The 13,333-nt window shown below is 52.9% G+C and overlaps 1 long non-coding RNA gene across 1 annotated transcript; it reads right to left on the bottom strand.

Moving 5' to 3' along the window:
- Positions 1–4,681: 4,681 nt before the first annotated feature.
- LOC106725449 lies at positions 4,682–12,822 on the bottom strand. Its single transcript, XR_001361340.1, has 3 exons — positions 12,810–12,822; positions 12,166–12,169; positions 4,682–4,769 (listed from the first exon to the last, which is right to left on the bottom strand). It is a non-coding gene; the product is annotated as an uncharacterized LOC106725449 (long non-coding RNA).
- Positions 12,823–13,333: the final 511 nt, after the last annotated feature.

Raw genomic sequence — 13,333 nt, 5'->3', positions numbered from 1 at the left:
TAATCTTGATTTGGCTTTTTGATAGCCATAGAGGAATTTTAAGAAGAAAAATCCTATTTCAATAGAAGTTGTTAAAGCTAAAATGGTTTCTTTCCCTTCCACCGGACCATTTGTTATAGTTTGTCTCTGCCAGGTCACAAGCCCAGCTCCTTCTGTGCCCAGAACAGCAGGAAGCCTGAGTGGAAGGTGACCTCTAACCAGACACACCTGCTGCAGATCACCCTCAAGAAGACAGCAGACCTCGTGGGACCCCTTGTAATCCTCCTAATGCTGTTGACTTTCGGCCCTTGCATTATTAACAGACTAGTCCAATTTGTCAAGAAGTGTATAGGGATAGTTCAGTTGATAGTTCTGTGCTCCCAGTACAGGCCTCTAGCAACAGTGAAATAGAAATGCAGTCCGTTTCATGATTGAGCTGGAAGTTCCAAGACAAAGGGGGGAATGAAAGGGTGAGGGCTACACCCTCCATCTTGCCCCGAATCCTCCATTTTTGGGCAGCAGCCAGGTGCTCAGCAGGAGCATCTTCCCAGAAGAAGCCCAAGCCTCTGCTAGCCACACCTAGGATTTCTTTAAACTAACCAATGATAATCAAGGGAAGTGCTCGCCATAGATACGACCACATCCTGTGTAACAAGACACCGACTTGCACCTGGCCAATCGGCAGGGCCCACAGTCCTCTCTCCTCCCCTTACTCCAACCCCCCTATAAAACCCCTCTACCCACAAAGCTCGCTCTCTCTGCCACTTGCCGCTGCATCGGTAAGGAGGGTAGAGGAGCCAAGCCCGGGCTTGAATAAAGATGCTTATGCTTTTGCATCGGACACGGCTGGCTCCCTGGTGTGGTCTCTTGGGGATCCTGAAATCTGGGCATAACAACGTGCACATGTATTGCCGGGTGCTGTGGTTTCCCAGTCAGGGCTGCAAGAGAGAGAGAAGCCCAGCCCAGCTGGTCGACATCTGCCTGCAAGTCTGAGACTTGGCTCATCATAGGCCTCCAGGTCGGCTCTCCTCACTTCTCAGCCCCCAATCCTGCTCCTCCTACAAGGCAGGGCTGCAACCTCACCTCCTCCGGGAAGCACTCCTGACGCCAGCTCAGCACCCAGAGGCACCTTGCAGTCCTCTATTGGTCCTTGCCTTTTGGCCCAAAAATGTCCAGCACACACTCAGAAGTTAGTGTGTCCCTTTAAACACTAAAGAAAAAGTAGTGCAGCTGCTCCCAGCAGTTCTGAGTCCTCACAGCAGTGGGGCCTGGAGCTGACATACACCCAGAGGAACGGCCTGGGCAGGAGACCCCTCGACGGTCAGAGAACCAGCTGCTCCTCCACTCAGAGCAAAGCAAACTCCCTAGTTAAAGGGAGGAGGGCCCCAGGGTGCTCACATGACGAGGACGGAAACTGCACCCTCCAACCTGTTTCAGAGCCTGCACGTGGATTCTGCTCCCGCACGCTTCCTGCCATCCTGGCTGCGGGCGAGGGGCACAGCTCCAACCTGCACCCGGGCCCTGGAAAGCCCAGTGGGGCTTCATGAGCCCTTTTGGCAGCTGCCCAGAGTAAAAGGGCCCCACATTCCTGCGTCTGCCTGGGTATCAGTAACACAGGAGCAGGTTGGAGCCCAGGGCGGCTCAGACCGTGAAGTTCTGAGCCTCTATTACCTCTGTTCCCCCAAGTCCCGAGCCAGTGAGGGTGCTTTTGGAGAAGTCGGACCAGACCCTGCCTTGCCCCAGCCCTCTCTCGGTTCCTGATGCCCCAGGCCTAAGGAGAAGCCGCCTGGCAGGCCCTGCTCCTCTTCATACAACCCTAAGCAGAGAGCTCTGGGTGCCTCCTCCGCCCAGCCCCGCCCCTGCCCAGCCTGTCAACTACCTGGAAATGTTCTGGGGTAAAGTAACCAATTTTGGTAGCTGGGAGTCCACGTGGGGGTCTCATCCTAACAGATCTATCCCCCTCACCTTCTTGGCCTCATTGCCTCTCACTCCCTCCAGGTCATTTGCTGGAATCAGCCACACCGCCCTCCTCACCTTCCTCTTAGATGTTCCCTTCCGCTGGAATTCCCTGCCCACCCTCACAGGGCCTGGGGGCTGTCAGCAAACCCTCACAGCTCCTTTTCTCACCCCCTGCAGGTCCTCCCTCAAGGTTCATCATCTCCAGAGGCCTTCCTGACCACTCTGTTTAAAATTGCAACTTCAGGGAAGTGGAGATCTAAAACAATTCATTTCTATTCCATTATTAAATGTTTGTTAACCATCCGCTGCACACCAAGCCCCGCACTAGGCCCCGGGGTACAAGCAGAAAGCCAGATCTGAGTTATTCATGTGGAGCTGGCTCCCAACTGAGGTTCTCACTCAATGGGCATCATTCCTGAACAACCTCGGACGGAGGTCTTATCACCTTGAGGCCCAGAGATGGGGAAACCGAGGCTCAGAGGCACAAATCAACTTGCCCAAGGCCACACAATTCTGTGAGCCATGCCCCTACCCAGGGCGAGGGAGGCCTGCTGGGGGCAGAGAAGGCCTGCAAGCCCCCCTGTAGGGAAGAGGCTGGCCGGCCGGTGATTTAGCACAGAGAACACCTCGGGAGACGCAGCCAGGGCGCAGGCACGCGGCGGTGATGGCTTTCGCAGCAGATAGCGAGCCGGTTCGGACGGAAAGGTACCCAGGCAGCTGTAATCTGTGTTTGTGTTGCAGTTTAATCCATTTTAAATACGGGCGGGCAGGGGCTGCTGGGCTTGACCAGGAGTGAAATCCCAAAGGAAAAGTGCTCAGGGAGGAACCGAGCCGCCTGCGCTCCTCGAGGGGGGCGGGGGGGGGGGGGGGAGGGTAGAACTCAACATATGCACTTGGCAGGAGCACATTTCAGCTCCTAACACCCACCTCCCTGGACCTGGCACTCTTTCCTCCGCCCAAGGGACCTTGATTCTTCCCTGGAGATTACAGAGCCCAGAGAGAGTCTTTAGGTAGAAACACTCACCACCCAGTGACGTGACAACTGTCTTCAGCTCCTGCTCTTAACTACTGTGGTGTCACTGTGGTTGAGATAAGCTCTCTTTATGGAAAACCTAGAACGGGCGTTCTCAAAGTTTTGGGGAAAGGTAAATAACATGTTAGTGTTATTATGAAAATAATTTTGACCTCCTGGACTCTCTGGATGGTTGGGTAACAGATGGTGGTGGAATGTACCAACGGGCAGGGCCTCGGACACATCCCGACCTTCTTGGCTTCAGTTCCTTCATGTGCACAGTGAGGGTGTAGTAAGATAATGGGATTTAAATCACCAAAGATCTAGACAGGATCTAACTTCACCTTTGAACTGACAGGGCGATAATACAGCCCACGCGTGCTGAGGAGGGACTGTGTGCCAGGCGCGGCTGTATTACACCGACGGACCCATACAGTCCTGAGGGGCCGCACAGTGGCATCGTCACCACCCCTCTGTAAAGACTAGGAGGCTGAGACACACCGAGAGGCAATAACATTCCAGAGGGCACAGAGCAAGTAAAGGATGAAGCCAGGATGCAAACCCAGCAAACTGGCTGACCACCAGGCTTCTGAGAGGGGGAGAGGGGGTGCCTGGAGACCTCACGGTCAATTTCAGGGTGGAGGAGGAGAAGCCAGTGGGGGAGCAGAGACTGAGTGGTCACGGCTATTTGACGTGGGAGGCGAATTCCCAGGGGTGTGCCATCCAATCAGAAAAGGAAATAAAAGGCATCCTGATTGAACAGGAAGAAGTAACATTAACTTTACTCACTCAGTTCACATTATTCCTAAACAACCTGGTATGGAGGCCTTATCACCTTGTGTGATAAGATGACATGATCCTGTATATGAAGACTCCCAAGGGATTCGTGCACGCTCATACACACACACACACACACACACACACACACACACACACACACACAAAACATCTATTGGGAGTAGTACACAAGGTCACAGAACGCAAAATCAATACATAAAAATCAGTTGTTTCTACTTACTAGTGATGCATAATCCAAAAATGAAACTAAAAATACAATTCCATTCACAATAGCATCACAAAAATAAAATACTCAGGAATAAATTTTTTTAAATGTGCATGAGTCAGAGATAAAACATTATTAAACTTGCAAAAGGAAATCAAAGAAGATGTAGATAAATGGACAGTCCACATTCATGGATTGGAATACTCGTTTATTGTTAAAATGGCAATTCTCCCAAATTGAGCTATAGATTCAATGCAATTCCTATCAAAATTCCAGAGGGCTTTTTTTTTTTTTGGCAGAAATTGATAAGAAAATTCTGGAATTTTTATGAAGATGCAAAAATATCTAAAATTTCTAAAATTCATTTGTTGTGATGGTTGCACCACTTTTTTTTTAAGTAGAGTTACTAAAATCATTGCATTGTACATTTGAAATGGTTGAATGTTATGATATATAAAACATATCTCTGTAAAATTGTTTTTAAAAATTCCCCCGGAAGCCTCTGCTTAGAGAAGGAACTCATGGTTTCCATCCAGGACTCCTTGAACCACAAGGAAAGATCTTTATGACCTTCCTGCAGGGTCAGAGCTAGAGAAGGCGAGGAATCCCGGCTCTTCTCTCCACTGAAAGAGGAGACTGAAGTGCCAGGTCACTTTTTAAAAAAATATTTTTTTATTGATTTCAGAGAGGAAGGGAGAGGGAGAGAGATAGAAACATCAACGATGATAGAGAATCATTGATCAGCTGCCTCCTGCACGCCCCACACTGGGGATTGAGCCTGCAACCCGATCATGTGCCCTAACGGGAACTGAACCACTGAGCTATGCCGGCCAGTCAGGTCAAAGACTCTTGAGAGTAAAGACTCTTGATGTGCCTTGTTGCTATGGCTGTCATTTACTCCCAAGAGCCTATCCGAGTTTAAATGCCCCTTGCCACCATATAAGCTGTGTGACATTAAGCAAGACACTGACCCTCTCTGAGCCTCAATGATTTTCTCAATGAATTGGAAAGAATAGGCACACTGCACTGCTGTGCCAGAATTTGGAGCCAAGGCTCCTGACTTCCAGCTTAGAATTCTTTCCATTAAAACTCTTCATCCTCCATCCCTTTGGTCATTACAGATTCCATATTCTGTAGCTGTTGATAACCTGGGTTAGCCACAGTGATTTATAAAATGAAATTCTGCTGCCCAAGGAGATGGGAAGGACTCAGAGCTCCCCACCCTCCTGCTGATCCTCATGCCTGGGGATTCTCAGCTCCCACCCGGGGAGACACAGCCACCCACACCTCTGTGGCCCCGTGACTCCCTCAGCCAACCCATCTCACCATGACAGCCGTGACCTGCCAAGCCCCCATGTCCCTCCGTATTCTTCCCAGCCCAGTGCATGCCCCCTTCCTCCGAGCCTCACGCCCAGCCAGCCTCAGGCCTCCGCGCAGCTGAGCACCTAAAGCAAATGCAGTCCATGAGCCTCCAGTTGGAAACATCGTTGGCTCTTATTTCCTGAGCTATAGGCCTTTTCTCCGTCTCCTCTGGAGCAAGGGTCACCGAGGCTTATATTTCTTATTTTACATGACACTTCCGAGCTCCCGTGTGTCGGAGTCGTGGTGGGTGGTTGGGCGGAGACAGGCGTCTGTGAACTGGCTAGCTGGAGCAGCGACCTCCGCCCCGGCCAGGAGAAGCTCGCCGCTTGGCAGGAAGGCATGGAGTTGAAGACTTCCAGGAGCGAGAGAAAGAGAGCAAGGAAAATCCAGAATGGTGCCAGGAGCAAGGCTCCAGTCCCCTTGGTGAGCGGGGGCGGGTTGGGTTGCATGTTGGATAGTGAAGAATGCAGGCTGGTAAACCGAGGCAGCCCTGGCCTGGGGCAGCTGGCAGAGAGGCCCGAGGAAGGCGGGAATGAGCCAGGCTGGGACATCAGAGTCCCGCGTCCCCATCCTCTCCCCCACGGTGCCGGTGCCGGGCCCAGTCGGGCTCCCTCCCCGATATTTCATCAGAAGCTGGGAGAGAGAAGCTCTCCAGCTTGCAGAGCTGGGGGAGCTGGAAGCCTGGCGCAAAGGGCTGCAATGAGCTCACTTGTTCATCCATTCATTCCAAATGGTCACCGAGCACCCACTCCCTGTCAGGCACGGGGATCCAGCAGTGAGCAAAGTGACAGGAAGCGCTCCTGCCCCTGTGGAACTTACATTCCAGTTGCAGGGGTGTGTGGGGGGGGGGGGCGGCTTGAAAATAAGATGATCAATAATATAAATGCCAGGCAGGTCAGATGGTGGGAAGTGCTGTGGAGAAAAACAAAGCAGGAGGGGGTGGGGCAGGGCCAGGGCCAGGACAAGGAGCAGAGCAGGGAGGGTAACAGGTGAGGTGGGGACATGTCTGGCAGAGCCCCCAGGCCATTGTGAGGTTTGGGCACCACAGAGGGGAAGGCACAGTGGGGTGGGGGGGAAGGGAGTGGGGGGCGGTCTGAGTAGAGGAATGACCGCCCTCTGGCTTCTCTCCCGTGTTCTTCCAGCCGATGCTACAGACACATCATGAGGTAAACTGGCTCGTGGTGGAGACTGAGAGAAATTTCCAGCCAGGGCAGCCCGCCTGGGCAGAGAGGATGAGAGCGAAGCCCCCCTCTCATCTCCCTCCTGCCTCAGCCCACCGGCCCACCTTCCTCCCTGACCGCCACCTCCTGATCTTCCCCTCTTTCCCCTCCTTTTCTCCCTCACCCTTCCTCCCTGCCAGGGCCTCAGCGCTAAACACTGTTCGCAGTAAGAGAGGCTCTAAAAGGCTGCACTCTGCCCTCCCTGCCTGGCGTGGACCCTAGCCCAGGGCCAGCAGACTTCCGAAAAGGCCCAGAGAGGAAATAGTTTAGACTCTGAGAGCCGTGGTCTCTGTCCTAACTACTCCACTCTGCTGTTGCAGAGCAGACAGCCACGCTATGTAAACAAATGGGCACGCTGGGCTCCAATAAAGCTTTATTTACAAAAGCAAGTGGTGGGCCGATGTGGCCCCCAGGCCGCAGTTTCTGACCTCTGCCCTAGAGCATCAACTGGGCTTCATGTATTCCTGAGAGGGATTTAAGGTCCTGAGTGATTTGGAAGAAAGAATAATAATAATGGTGGTAATGATGATGATGATGAGATATGCTGAGCGCCAACTTTCTGCAATGTCATTCTTCCATCTATGGAATATTTACTGAGCTGGGAATACAGTGAGACAGGGGGACCCCTGCCCCAAAAGCGTGCAGTCTGATGGGAAGTTCCCAGACACCACACAAGGCAGGTGCTGTGTACCCCCAGGTGACAGGTGAGGAAATTGACACTCGGGGAAGTGACCAAAGGGCCCACGGTGACACGGAGGGTGAATGGCGAACACAGGTGAGTCCCAGCCGTCCCTCACTCCCTTTGGGCACCCACACGGGCCTCACCACCTGCCTCGCCGCCTGCCTCACCGCCTGGTAGCGGGACAGCCTGGAGCCAGGCGCTCACACCCGAAATGGTCCCTGGTGGATGCAGAGAGGAAACCGCGGGCCTCGCGCCTCCCCGAGCCCCCGCATGAGACGGGGAGCTGGGATTGAGCAAGCGACACTTGATGCCGAGATGACATCATCTTTGACACTCCTTTTCAAACAAAGACTTTATTCTCTTGCCAACGTCTTCACCCTGAGACAGGAAGAAGCCTTTTGATCTAGGGACTGCATTCCTGTGCTCCTCGGGGCTCCGTGGGACGACTCCATCAGGGTGACAAGCACCCCTATCCTGGCACCAAGGATGACGGACGAGCCTTTGACCAGCAGGGTGTAAGGAACTCAACATGGCCCCAGCCTGGCCAGCCGGCGCCCAGGTGAAGAACAGGCTTGCAGGCAGCAGCAAGGCAGGCCCCTGCCTGCCCGCCCGCCATGGGAACCCGCAGCCCCCACCAGGCAGCACCCGGAGTCTCTCCCAGCAGCACCTGCGTCTCCCGAGTCTAAAGGACATTGAGGATGGACCCAGTCCTCCCGCTGCAGACCAGGCCTCCGTGCCGAGCCCCCTGAGGAAGCGAGTGCTCCAGCGAGAAAGAGCCCATGTCCAGCCCTGGGCCCAGTGGTACCGGGTTATCCGACAGAGCGGGGCTGGGTCATCCGTGCAAACGGGGATCTGGAGCAGCCAGAGAAGACTGTGCCCCAGGGGCTGGCTCCAGGCGCCGCCTGCACTGAAGACGGGGAGGGCATTCCCCGGGATGACCCACCACCACTGCCTGAGCTGTGGCCGCTTCCTCTCAAGTGCTCCCCGACAGCCACGGGTCTGTGGCACCCACGGGGGAGGCCACTGTTCCCAGGAGGCCCTGGGAATGGTGGGGCCGCAGGTAGCACAGGCGGACCAGGGTGGTTGAGGGCAGACCAGGGCCCTGGGCTGCTTTTGAACAGCTGGGAGCTAACTGTGGTGCTCACATGTCTAGTGTTGTAGAAAGAAGAAGAATGTGGGAGCATATGCATGTGGTTCACAGAGCCTAGAATATCTGAGATCTGTCCCTTCACGGACAGTGTTTGGTGACTGCAGAAAAGGGTCTGATAAAGGGAGGGAGTGGTTACCGTGGTTACCAGAACTCAGGAGGCAGGAGCTGTGAGGAGGGCACTGCCTCTGAGGAGCTGTATGACCTTCAGCTGAGGGACAAGGCTTCTCCCATGGAGGGAGCTGGGGACCCTGACCTTCCACTCCTCTCTTTCCCTGTCACATGAGGTCCCACAAGCCAAACCCACCTGGAAGCAGAGGTCAGGACGGAGCCCACATGGGCTGGCCTCCAGGGATAGAAGGCAGGAGGGTTGGGTGTCCTGTAGAGTGGCATTCCCTGACGTTGCCCGTGAGGAATGAAACCTCAGAGAGGTGAGGTGCCTTGCCCAGGACCACTGGCTCTGCCTGCCTGACCCGGGAAGAGGGCTCCACTCTGTCTGGTCCCAACCTCAAGCCCACGTGTCCACACGGGCTTGGCCGAAGTCCCAGCAAGCCCTGCCCTGGCTTTGCCTCTGACCCTGGAGATCACCCAGCTCACTCCCCTGCTTGGACTCTACACTCACTAAGCAGCTCTGAGAACAATGCCACCTCATGCAGCGTTCCGAGGCGGAGAACATGTGCTGGCCACGCTGACGGTAACATCCAGCCCAGGCACCGTTTGAGGCTGGTGATGAGGGAGTCATTTGGCCCAGGGAGGGAATGCACTGCCCGACTGACACTAGCACCTGGCCCCGCACCCCCTCCTCACCACACAAGGCACTCAGGCATCCTGATTTGTACATCGGTCTCTTGTGAGTCGGGTTAGTGTGAGTCACCCCTCCAGAGCCTGAGCACGTCTGAGGCCCAGATCACATTTCTGAACCTGCACTAAGGGTGTAGTGCCCTCCCCCAGGCGCTGCTTCCTGGGGCCCTGCCTTGGGCCCATTGGCCTCCTCTGGGGATCCGCAGCCAAGCCTCCCCCAGACGGCAACAGCAATGAGCTCCCAAACTCCTCCATCAGGATTCCTGGGGAGGCTGAGAGCTGTGTTTGCATCCCTGCAACAGACCAGGAATCAGAAAATTAGCTCTTTCCGAGAAACTACGTGCGTGGCCACTTTCAAATGCAAGAGAAAGTGAAGAGTATATTGAAAATGAGGAACGAGAATGGGCTGCCGTCTATGGCTGCTGTGGCTCACCCCTTCCACTGAGGGCTTGAAGGCAGAAATGCAGCCCCACTGCTCCTGCGTCTCCAGGGATTCCTGGGCCTTTAGAGGGGAAGGGCCCCCACAAATGCTGCAGACACAGACCAGAGACCCTGCACGTGGCCATTATGTCTGAATGGCCCCTGAGCTGGGGCTGCTGGCTCACACGCCGCCGGGGCTGGCTGCAGTTGGCACGGACTCAGATCTCTCCTCCAGCAGGATAGAGCAGGCCTGGGGGCGGGGGAGGGGGGAGCTTATAAGAAATGACATTTGAAAGCCCCGGAGCTCAGTGGCTCCTGGGGAGCTGTGAGGACCAGGCGGAGGGGTGGTAAGAATGGTAAAAAGTAGCAGGAAGAAGGGCCCTGCCCCTCCTGACGTGACCCTGAGAACGTGTGGCTGATGGGATAAGGACTGTCACCAGCATCGCTCGGCAAACCCAGGGCTGGCACCTTTTCTGCAGAGGAGTTCCAAGCTCCACCCTTTCCTCCTGGAGCCTCTGGGGGATGCTGAGGGGGGTCCCAGTGAGTGAGAGACACCACAGAGAGCCACAGACAGGCTGCAGAGGCCACGGCCGCCAGACTCAGCGCCAGTCAGGCCTGCAGGATACCTACGTGCAGGATGCCACCACCGCTGAGCGCCCCCTGGGGTGCCCAAAGCTTCGGCCTCTGGTTACATCAGTGGTCCTGCCCCCAGCACTCGTGGCCTGGCTTGCTCCCTCCTATGATGACCTGGGCTTGGGCATGACACTTGCTTTGGCAGATGGGACTTTAGCTAATTGTGAGGAAGCAGCGGCTTGATAGCACTTGCGAGCTGTGGACCCAGTGGCCCTGCTGAAGGAAGCAGAGGTGTTCCTGCTGGGAAGAGGCCCCGTGGGAGGGCGGGACAGCCTGCGGGCAGAGGCACCAGCGGCCCTGAGGCACAGTGAGCAGAACCCCCGCCTGGGCAACCCACAGAGTCATCAGAGACACAAAATCCTTGTGCAAAGCCACTACCTTTGGGGGTGGCTTGCTAGGCAGCAGGGGGAGGGGGGGTAACTGAGGCAGTGCCCGGAGCCCCGGATGACCTTGCCTCTTTAGCTCATCTCCATTGGCGCTGAAAAGCACAGCCTCCTGGCCGATGCCAGCGGCCCCTCTGGGCTGTGCCTCTGGAAAGGAATGCTGGGAGCCAGGACGACCCGGATTCTAACCACCTCACACAGCAGCCACGAAGAGCCCGCACCATCATTCATCGTGTCTGTGCTGCCGGGTTCAATGGCCCCGCTGTCACTCCTTGTTTTCTGTGCCTCCATCATGGGCTGCAGATCCCTGACTGCGCTGCCCAGGCTGTGAGCTGTGATGTCAGGACCCAGCAGGGCAGTTAATGACCAACCCAAAGTCAATAACCACACAGTGGCCCTTTGACTTGGGGAGTCCCAGGGGCCGCTCCTGGTGGCATCTGAGCTATTTAAGAACACTGCCCGCCTAATTGCAGGGCCCTTTTCTGCTGACCAGGCTTGTCCTGGGGGCGGGAGCTAGTGCCTGGAGTGAGTGGGTCCCCGCAGGGCTAAAGCTGGGAGGAGGCTCCCCCCAAGAGGCCGCTGCAGTACTTCCTTGAGGCACCAGCGGCCCCAAGGCACCGCACTAGGACATTTGCATTTTTAATAAAAGCTCACCCACCGGGGATCTTAGGGCAGTGAAACTATCCTGTGCGACACTGTAAGCGTGGCTACGTGACATCATGGACTTGTCCAAATCCAGAGAGTGTACAACACCAAGAGTAAACCCTGCTGTTGTCAGTTAGTAATAAGGTATTCATATTAGTTCACCACTTGTCACAAATGTACCCCACTAATGCGAGATGTTAATAGTGGGAGAAACTGTGAGGGAGAAGGGGGGGTGTGGGAACTCCCAGTACTATCTGCTGAATTTTCTATAGAAAATGTTTCTAAAATATATTCAATATTTTTATAACAAATATTTATATTTAATATAAAATATTTAATATAAAAAAGGAGGGAGGAAGAGAGGGAGGGAGGGAGGAAAGAAAAGGCTGAAAAGTTCTGAGATTTTGGAGGGTTTCCCGGGACCCATCTAGTCATGGTTCTTATCTCTCGGATATGAGGCTATGGTGTCTGACACAGGACTCGGGCTACTCGGGGAAGGGCAGGGTGGAAGGTAGAGGGCAGCCAGTCAGGAGGCTGTTACTACAATCCAGGTGTGACATGCTGGTACAGACCAGGAGGAAGGTGATGGGGTAAAGGCAACATTTCCAGGGCCCAGAGCAGGAGCGTGGTGGAGAGAAGTGGTGCCCACCAAGCCAGTCTTGCCTGGAGCTGTAGACTCCATGCTATCTCTTGGGATGAGTCATTTTTGCAAATAAAATAAATATAAATAAGTTTACATACATAGTATATACTCTGTTCAAATTCTATGAATGGTGTTCCAAGAACTAACATCTTATAGAAGCAAAATAAGTCCTTAAATTGGCGATTTTGACACGTGAGTCTGTGCAGTGCAGTTAACGTCTCTACAAGGTCTGCGCTTGGCATTATTTCTGGTGTCTGACTGTTCACTGTAGGGCACTGATCTTTGCAAATCCTTCAACAGGAGAAATGCAAACAGAGGAAGTGGTGGCTGTCACTGTAGAATACACCAAGTGAAATCAGAAACTGCTCTTAGCTAAGCTTGCAAAAGCCAGTTTCAATGGCAAAACCATAATCAGGCCAGCAGACATTTTTCACCATTAAAAAAGGAATTGGCCCTGGCCAGGTGGCTCAGATGGTTGGAGTGTCCTCCCGCACACCAAACAGGCTGCAGGTTCAATTCCTGATCAGGTTACATATCTAGGTTGTGGGTTCCATCCCAGGCTGGTGTGGGTACTAGAGGCAACTGATCAATGTTTCTCTCTCATTGATGTTTCTCTCTCTCTTTCCTTCTCTCTCTAAAATCAATAAAAACATATCCTCAAGTGTGGATTAAAAAAAAAAAAAAAAGGAGTTGCACTCACGTGAAGTGACATGAACCTAACACCCAAGTTGCAGATGTTCTTGGTTCTTTATTATTATTATTATTATTATTATTATTACTGATTTCAGAGAGGAAAGGAGAGGGAGAAAGAGATAGAAACATCAATTATGAGAGAGAATCATTGATTGGCTGCCTCCTGCACACCCCACATTGGGGATCGAGCCTACCACCCAGACATGTGCCCTGACCGGCAATCGAACCTCCTGGTTCATAGGTCGATGCTCAACCACTGAGCCACACCGGCCAGGCTGTAGATGCTCTTGGATTTCCTCTCAGCAACCCAACCAATGTGAACGCCAAAGAAAAGAAATTTTTCTACATATGGATTTGAACAGTAAGACCTTCAGATGGGTTGTGTGTTTTAAATTTTCATTGTTAAGATTAAGTTTTAATTACTAAAAATTTGTGATACTTAAAAATTTTAAATGATTTTTATTTGACATTTATTTTGTGTTAATGTGCCTTTCTATTAATATTTATACAATTAACATTAACATAATATTAATGTTATCAAACATCTGAATCAGGTACAAATTAATGTAAAATACTATCAATTATAGAGTATATAATATTGTCAAAGCATATTGATTTACAACAATAATAAAGTATGCATTTACCAGTATACTTTTTAAACTAAAAAGCTAAAATTTTTCATATATTCCTATCCCACAAAAATGATTTATGATTATAGTCTCTTGTTCTCATTTAAATCACATAAAGTGCT

The sequence above is a fragment of the Myotis brandtii genome, unplaced genomic scaffold (genome assembly GCF_000412655.1).
Source record: "Myotis brandtii unplaced genomic scaffold, ASM41265v1 scaffold165, whole genome shotgun sequence".
Taxonomy (NCBI): Eukaryota; Metazoa; Chordata; class Mammalia; order Chiroptera; family Vespertilionidae; genus Myotis; species Myotis brandtii.
The sequence above is the reverse complement of the archived record's forward strand: the minus strand, read 5'-3'. Positions and strand labels throughout refer to the sequence as shown.